We start from the raw sequence: 8,913 nt of genomic DNA, 5'->3' as shown, positions 1-8,913 counted from the left end.
GCTCTCTCCATAGTTCCGGAGAACGGTGTTTTAGTCATCTTGCCCATGAGACACGGTTCGCAAGTACCAAGTGATTCATAATCAAGTGATTCCAAAAGTCCATCATTATGGAGTTTCTTCATGCGCTTTACACCGATATGACCTAAACGGCAGTGCCACAAATAAGTTGCACTATCATTATCAACTCTGCATCTTTTGGCTTCGACATTATGAATATGTGTGTCACTACTATCAAGATTCATTAAGAATAGACCACTCTTCAAGGGTGCATGACCATAAAAGATATTACTCATATAAATAGAACAACCATTATTCTCTGATTTAAATGAATAACCGTCTCGCATTAAACAAGATCCAGATATAATGTTCATGCTCAACGTTGGCACCAAATAACAATTATTTAGGTCTAATACTAATCCCGGAGGTAGATGTAGAGGTAGCGTGCCGACCGCGATCACATCGACTTTGGAACCATTTCCCACGCGCATCGTCACCTCGTCCTTAGCCAATCTTCGCTTAATCCGTAGCCCCTGTTTCGAGTTGCAAATATTAGCAACAGAACCAGTATCAAATACCCAGGTGCTACTGCGAGCATTAGTAAGGTACACATCAATAACATGTATATCACATATACCTTTGTTAACCTTGCCATCCTTCTTATCCGCCAAATACTTGGGGCAGTTCCGCTTCTAGTGACCAGTCTGCTTGTAGTAGAAGCACTTAGTTTCATGCTTAGGTCCAGACTTGGGTTTCTTCTCCTGAACAACAACTTGCTTGCTATTCTTCTTGAAGTTCCCCTTCTTCTTCCCTTTGCCCTTTTTCTTGAAACTAGTGATCTTATTGACCATCAACACTTGATGCTCCTTTTTGATTTCTACCTCCGCTGCCTTTAGCATTGCGAAAGAGCTCGGGAATTGTCTTATTCATCCCTTGCATGTTATAGTTCATCACGAAGCTCTTGTAGCTTGGTGGCAGTGATTGAAGAATTCTGTCAATGACGCTATCATCCGGAAGATTAACTCCCAGTTGAATCAAGTGATTATTATACCCAGACATTTTGAGTATATGCTCACTAACAGAACTATTCTCTTCCATCTTGCAGCTGTAGAACTTATTGGAGACTTCATATCTCTCAATCCGGGCATTTGCTTGAAATATTAACTTCAACTCCTGGAACATCTCATATGCTCCATGACGTTCAAAATGTCGTTGAAGACCCGGTTCTAAGCCGTAAAGCATGGCACACTGAACTATCAAGTAGTCATCAGCTTTGCTCTGCCAGACGTTCATAACTTCTGGTGTTGCTCTTGCAGGAGGCCTGGCACCTAGCGGTGCTTCCAGGACGTAATTCTTCTGTGCAGCAATGAGGATAATCCTCAAGTTACAGACCCAGTTCGTGTAATTGCTACCATCATCTTTCAACTTTGCTTTCTCAAGGAACGCATTAAAATTCAACGGAACAACAGCACGGGCCATTTATCTACAATTAACATAGACAAGCAAGATACTATCAGGTACTAAGTTCATGATAAATTCAAGTTCAATTAATCATATTACTTAAGAACTCCCACTTAGATAGACATCCCTCTAATCATCTAAGTGATTACGTGATCCAAATCAACTAAACCATGTCCGATCATCACGTGAGATGGAGTAGTTTCAATGGTGAACATCACTATGTTGATCATATCTACTATATGATTCACGCTCGACCTTTCGGTCTCCATGTTCCGAGGCCATATCTGCATATGCTAGGCTCGTCAAGTTTAACCTGAGCATTCCGCGTGTGCAACTGTTTTGCACCCGTTGTATTTGAACGTAGAGCCTATCACACCCGATCATCACGTGGTGTCTCAGCACGAAGAACTTTCGCAACGGTGCATACTCAGGGAGAACACTTTTATCTTGAAATTTTAGTGAGAGATCATCTTATAATGCTACCGTCAATCAAAGCAAGATAAGATGCATAAAAGATTAACATCACATGCAATCAATATAAGTGATATGATATGGCCATCATCATCTTGTGCTTGTGATCTCCATCTCCGAAGCACCGTCATGATCACCATCGTCACCGGCGTGACACCTTGATCTCCATCGTAGCATCGTTGTCGTCTCGCCAACTATTGCTTTTACGACTATCGCTACCGCTTAGTGATAAAGTAAAGCAATTACAGGGCGATTGCATTGCATACAATAAAGCGACAACCATATGGCTCCTGCCAGTTGCCGATAACTCGGTTACAAAACATGATCATCTCATACAATAAAATATAGCATCATGTCTTGACCATATCACATCACAGCATGCCCTGCAAAAACAAGTTAGACGTCCTCTACTTTGTTGTTGCAAGTTTTACGTGGCTGCTACGGGCTTAGCAAGAACCGTTCTTACCTACGCATCAAAACCACAACGATAGTTTGTCAAGTTGGTGCTGTTTTAACCTTCGCAAGGACCGGGCGTAGCCACACTCGGTTCAACTAAAGTGAGAGAGACAGACACCCGCCAGTCACCTTTAAGCAACGAGTGCTCGCAATGGTGAAACCAGTCTCGCGTAAGCGTACGCGTAATGTCGGTCCGGGCCGCTTCATCTCACAATACCGCCGAACCAAAGTATGACATGCTGGTAAGCAGTATGACTTATATCGCCCACAACTCACTTGTGTTCTACTCGTGCATAACATCAACGCAAAAACCAGGCTCGGATGCCACTTTTGGGGAACGTAGTAATTTCAAAAAAAATTCTACGCACACGCAAGATCATGGTGATGTATAGCAACGAGAGGGGAGAGTGTTGTCCACGTACCCACGTAGACCGAAAGCGGAAGCGTTAACACAACGCGGTTGATGTAGTCGTACGTCTTCACGATCCGACCGATCAAGTACCGAACGCACGGCACCTCCGAGTTCAGCACACCTTCAGCTCGATGACATCCCTCGAACTCCGATCCAGCCGAGTGTTGAGGGAGAGTTTTGTCAGCACGACGGCGTGGTGACGATGATGATGTTCTACAGATGCAGGGCTTCGCCTAAGCTCTGCTACAATATTATCGAGGTGTAATATGGTGGAGGGGGGCACCGCACACGGCTAAAAGATCGTAGATCAATTGTGTGTAGAGAGGTGCCCCCTACCCCCGTATATAAAGGAGCAAGGGGGAGGCCGGCGGCCAAGGGAGGAGAGGCGCGCCAGGAGGAGTCCTACTCCTACCGGGAGTAGGACTCCCCCCCTTTCCATGTTGGACTAGGAGAGGAAGGGGGAAGAGGTGGAGGGGAGGAAGGAAGGGGGGGCGCCGCCCCCTCTCCTTGTCCTATTCGGACTGGGGGGAAGGGGGGCGCGGCCCTGCCCTGGCCTCCTCTCCTCTCTTCCACCTAGGCCCAATAAGCCCATTAAGTTATCGGGGGGTTCCGGTAACCTCCCGGTACTCCGGAAAAATCCCGATTTCACCCGGAACACTTCCGATGTCCAAACATAGGCTTCCAATATATCAATCTTTATGTCTCGACCATTTCGAGACTCCTCGTCATGTCCGTGATCACATCCGGGGCTCCGAACAACCTTCAGTACATCAAAACATATAAACTCATAATGTAACTGTCATCGTAACGTTAAGCGTGCGGACCCTACGGGTTCGAGAACTATGTAGACATGACCGAGACACCCCTCCGGTCAATAACCAATAGCGGAACCTGGATGCTCATATTGGTTCCCACATATTCTATGAAGATCTTTATCGGTCAGACCGCATAACAACATACGTTGTTCCCTTTGTCATCGGTATGTTACTTGCCCGAGATTCGATCGTCGGTATCTCGATACCTAGTTCAATCTCGTTACCGGCAAGTCTCTTTACTCGTTCCGTAATACATCATCCCGCAACTAACTCATTAGTTACAATGCTTGCAAGGCTTATAGTGATGTGCATTACCGAGTGGGCCCAGAGATACCTCTCCGACAATCGGAGTGACAAATCCTAATCTCGAAATACGCCAACCCAACAAGTACCTTTGGAGACACCTGTAGAGCACCTTTATAATCACCCAGTTACGTTGTGACGTTTGGTAGCACACAAAGTGTTCCTCCGGTAAACGGGAGTTGCATAATCTCATAGTCATAGGAACATGTATAAGTCATGAAGAAAGCAATAGCAACATACTAAACGATCGAGTGCTAAGCTAACGGAATGGGTCAAGTCAATCACATCATTCTCCTAATGATGTGATCCCGTTAATCAAATGACAACTCATGTCTATGGCTAGGAAACATAACCATCTTTGATCAACGAGCTAGTCAAGTAGAGGCATACTAGTGACACTCTGTTTGTCTATGTATTCACACATGTATTATGTTTCCAGTTAATACAATTCTAGCATGAATAATAAACATTTTTCATGATATAAGGAAATAAATAATACTTTATTATTGCCTCTAGGGCATATTTCCTTCAAATAGAACATAAGTCCGCGGACAAAAGGGTGGAGTGGAAACCCTAGCCCGCGGATGAAATGAGGGAGGAACACCACCCTCTCGTTGGGTTTCGGTGTAGGGACGACTTGTCCCTTGGCCGGAAGCCGGTGGGCGATCTCCTTTGCCAGATACCCGGCCTCCCGAAGCTCGGCGATGTCCTTCTCCTTGACGGAGGAGGCCATCCACTTGCCTTGTCCTCCAGAGCCGGACATGGTTGAGAGCTTGCTCGGGGTGGAAGAAATGAGAGCTTGGGCGCTGGAGCTTGAGAATGGAAGGGCAGAGGAAGAAAGAAGGCATGGGTGAAGAAGGGGAATCCTTATCCCCTTATAAAGGCAGTGAATATCGAACGCCTCCCCACTCGCCTTAAAACTCGCCTATTCCCAAGGGTTGTGCAAACGACACGGTTGGATTACCCACGCCTGTATTGATGAGAATCCCGTAATAAGGGGACACGATCTCTGCTTTGACAATATGTGCCAATGGAAACCGCATCTCGAAACGCGGAACGGCAGACGAAAACGGTTCGAAATAATGACCGAGCAGACGTGATGTCATCTTGCAAAAAGTTGTCAGCGGATGGGACTCGTGAAATATTATACTCTCTACGGTTGTGTGTGTGATACTTGTGTTGCAGATCCGGACACGTTCGTTGCGTCCGAAGACTATCTTGGAGTATTCGAAAAGGGGAACCCGCCGTGCAATGCCGAAGACAATCCGCGCGCCGGACACCTCGTCATTGAAGCATGGTTCAGGGGCTACCGAGGGAGTCCTGGACTAAGGGGTCCTTGAGCGTCCGGCCTGTTGGACATGGGCCGGACTAATGGGCTGTGAAGATACAAGACCGAAGACTCTCTCCCGTGTCCGGATGGGACTCTCCATGATCACTCAATGTGTAACAAGGAAATAGCACAATTGGTACCAATTCTTGTCGGTTTCTCACACCTACACAAGTAAAAGCTTATGGTGGAGCTTGGTTAGGATGGTGGCACAATTTTTTTGATGTGATAGTAAGCGAGATTGAACATGACCCTGTGGTGAATAGTAGCTGGTGGAGGCTGGAGGAAGTCGACGGTGGATGAACAGTAGCAGATGGCTACTACAAAGACACTTTGTGTGCTTAGGTACCAAGGAACCAACAAGGATAAGCAATGGTGCAAGATGGACACCATGAGCATGGAGAGGGATTTTCCCAGTGCAGATATAGAGGAACAACCGCCCATGTACCGCCAAACTACCGCCTGGGTGGTACAACCGCACCCATTGCAGCATCCCTCGAGCTGTCTCCTCTGGGGCAGCACTCCAGCCGTTTTTTCTGGTGCATGCTTATCGTTTTTTATCCAGTACCGTTGCTATGCATGTTTTGTTGCATCTAGTTGGTTACATGGTTACGTGTTAGTATTCTAGACAACCAAGTGATCTTGCTGTGAGGTCTGACCTCACCCGCCTCATTCCTCTCGATTCGTTCGTACCCATGTGGACATGCCGCACCCCGAAAAGATACAAATTACAGACTGTGCTACACTTGGGTGAACACTAACTACTTTGATATTTTGAAGTGAGAGATCACCGTTTCCTAACGTGTTTCAGCTACTTAGGGACGGTTCGACAACGACATCACCGCCGCTCATATTCGTCATCGACATCGACCACTACACAATTTTGACACCTCGACCGTAAGCAAGAACGGTAACCTCTATATCATCTTAACGTGGAAGGCAAGCTTGGCGACCAAATATGAAGATTCCTTTCTTTGTAACCAACTTTGTACAACCCTAGTCCCCTCCGGTGTCAATATAAACCGGAGGGCTTAGTCCGGAAACGGAGATAGTCATACAGGCTAGACTTCTAGGGTTTTAGCCTTTACGATCTCGTGGTAGATCAACTCTTGTAATACTCATATTCATCAAGATCAATCAAGCAGGAAGTAGGGTATTACCTCCATAGAGAGGGCCCGAACTTGGGTAAACATTGTGTCCCCCGTCTCCTGTTACCATCGACCTTAGATGCACAGTTCGGGACCCCTACCCGAGATCTGCCGGTTTTTACACCGACACCCGCCGGCCAGCATTGGTCGCTCCTGTTGTGGCCACGGCCACGCCCCTGGCGTGCGTCCATGCGGGCTGCGCTCGCACCCTAGGGGGCTCTGCCCGAACCCGCGTGCCCGTTAAGGCCCCAGGGGCCTATGACAACAGGGCCCCACGCCCCTTTTCCAAAAAAATAAATAATAAATGAAATAAAAATAATTAATTAATTTAATAAACTTTGTTTAATTAACCTAATTAAGTTGATTAGTCTAATTAGATCTTCTTAGTTAGCTAAGAGTATGACAGATGGGCCCCACTGCTCCTTTTGACCAGTCAACACGGTCAGAGTTGACTGTTGACCATGCTGACATCATGATGATGTCATGATGATGCAATAACTTCGTTTTAGATTTAATATTAATTTCAGAATATTGTTTAAATCTTTGAAAAATCATAGAAAATTAACCGTAAGTCAGATGAAAAAGTTTTATACATGAAAGTTGCCCAGAATATTGTTTAGATCTGATGCTTGCGAGTACTTTGGATGAGTACTCACGGTTGCTTTGCTACCCCTTTCCCTCCTTCTTCCTTCTTTCCAGTTGTTGCAACCAGATGGTGGATCCCTGGAGCCAGATGCCACCGTCGATGGATACTACTACATGGAGGCCACCGAAGACCGGGAGTAGTTAGGAGGTCCCAGGCAGGAGGCCTTGCCTCTTCGATCATTGTTGCTTTTGTGTTTGCCTTCTTAAGGCATCCTTGTTTAACTTATGTCTGTACTCAGATATTGTTGCTTCCGCTGACTTTTGTGTATCGAGCTTCTATTCGAGCCCTCAAGGCCCCTGGCTTGTAATATGAAGCTTGTATTATTTCATTTTGTGTCTAGAGTTGTGTTGTGATATCTTTCCGTGAGTCCCTGATCTTGATCGTACACATTTGCGTGTATGATTAGTGTACGATCGAATCGGGAGCGTCACAATGCATGAGATGATGGATTGTGTAGATGATCCCTAAGCTGTGGAACAGTACAACCAGATAAAATATCAGTCAAAGGGAGGAATTAGCTAGCTAAATTGTGGATGCATGCATGAGTCAGCCGGCGCAAGGGAAGTTGCGCGGAGCGCCATGACGAACTCGGAGTCTGGGCCCGAGCCGTTGCACCTCGGCGGCGGACAGCGGTCAGCACAACCGCTGCCCGCTGGGTCGCCAGTGCCCACCGCGCTGCTAAATCGGCAGCCGATTGTAGCCACTGCATATAGTGTTCGCGCCGCCATGATGGTGCCCGACAAGGACAACACAGGGTGGCGAAGTCGTGCAGATCCGGCAGTGAGATCGAATAGTGAGGCGAGGTGACCGACAGCGAATGGGCAGGGCCTGCGGCATCGGTTGCAGATCTCCTGGAACAGAGAAAAAGAGAGAGAGGTAGGGACTGAGGAAGGAGAGACATGGCGCAGGAAGAGGAGAGGGATACTGGTGCCCATGGCGAGGCCTCCGTTGTCCACTGGCAAACCTCCATGGCTAAGGTGCACCTACACCCGTAACATACCAGCATGACCTGACGGTGAACGGGTTCATGTGACGAGCGTGGGGTTGGCCATCACCGCTTCCTGGTCCTCCTCGCTGCTGCATAACGGGCACACATCGCTGCCTGGGTTGCTCACCATGAAGAAGAAGATAGGGTGGAGGAGTTGAGCGAGGGAGGAGGAATCGAGCGGCTTGTATGGCAGGGGCCAAACCATGATAAAAATCAGTACAACCCGTGCGAGGTGGAGAACGAAACGACTCACCTATAGCTCATGATTCGATTGAGATATGATAGGGAAGGAAGGAAAATTGTGATTCAGTGAGACAAAGTTTTGGAAAGTTCTGCTTCAGCTGAGAAATAGATGGAAATAATGCCCCAGGATGATTAGGAGGTCACGATGAGGGTATGTCAAGGATAACTTTTTTGGAAAGTTTTGATTCTGGTGAGAATGGAGTTTTAGCGTTAGGAAAGGCGACGACTGTATTTAATTTATTGTTTCTGATAATGAAAAGACCGGTGGTAGGTGAGGCAAAATTAAACCGGTGATGAGAAGGGAGACGAAGAAAAACCGGACGAAAATAAACCGTACCAGGCTACCAACTGCTCCATTAAGAGTAGAGATTAGGAGTAGAGATATGTGGGTGGTCCATAGCTGCAATTAACTAACTATACATGCATTTAATTATGCATGTTAATTGACCAGTCATTAATTTATGGAGAGTAACATCGAGTGTTCGACCGGGGATCGCATTAGTTACGAAGAGTACTATCAATTTCTTTGACGAAAGTATCATGTTAATTATGAATAGTATCAATCTTTGGACGGAAGGATCACGTTAATTATGAAAAGTATCATCGAGCATTGAACGGGAGGATCACCTTAATATTGAAAAATATC

Source organism: Aegilops tauschii, chromosome 3 (assembly GCF_002575655.3).
Source record: "Aegilops tauschii subsp. strangulata cultivar AL8/78 chromosome 3, Aet v6.0, whole genome shotgun sequence".
NCBI lineage: Eukaryota > Viridiplantae > Streptophyta > Magnoliopsida > Poales > Poaceae > Aegilops > Aegilops tauschii.
Note: the sequence above shows the minus strand (reverse complement) of the source record.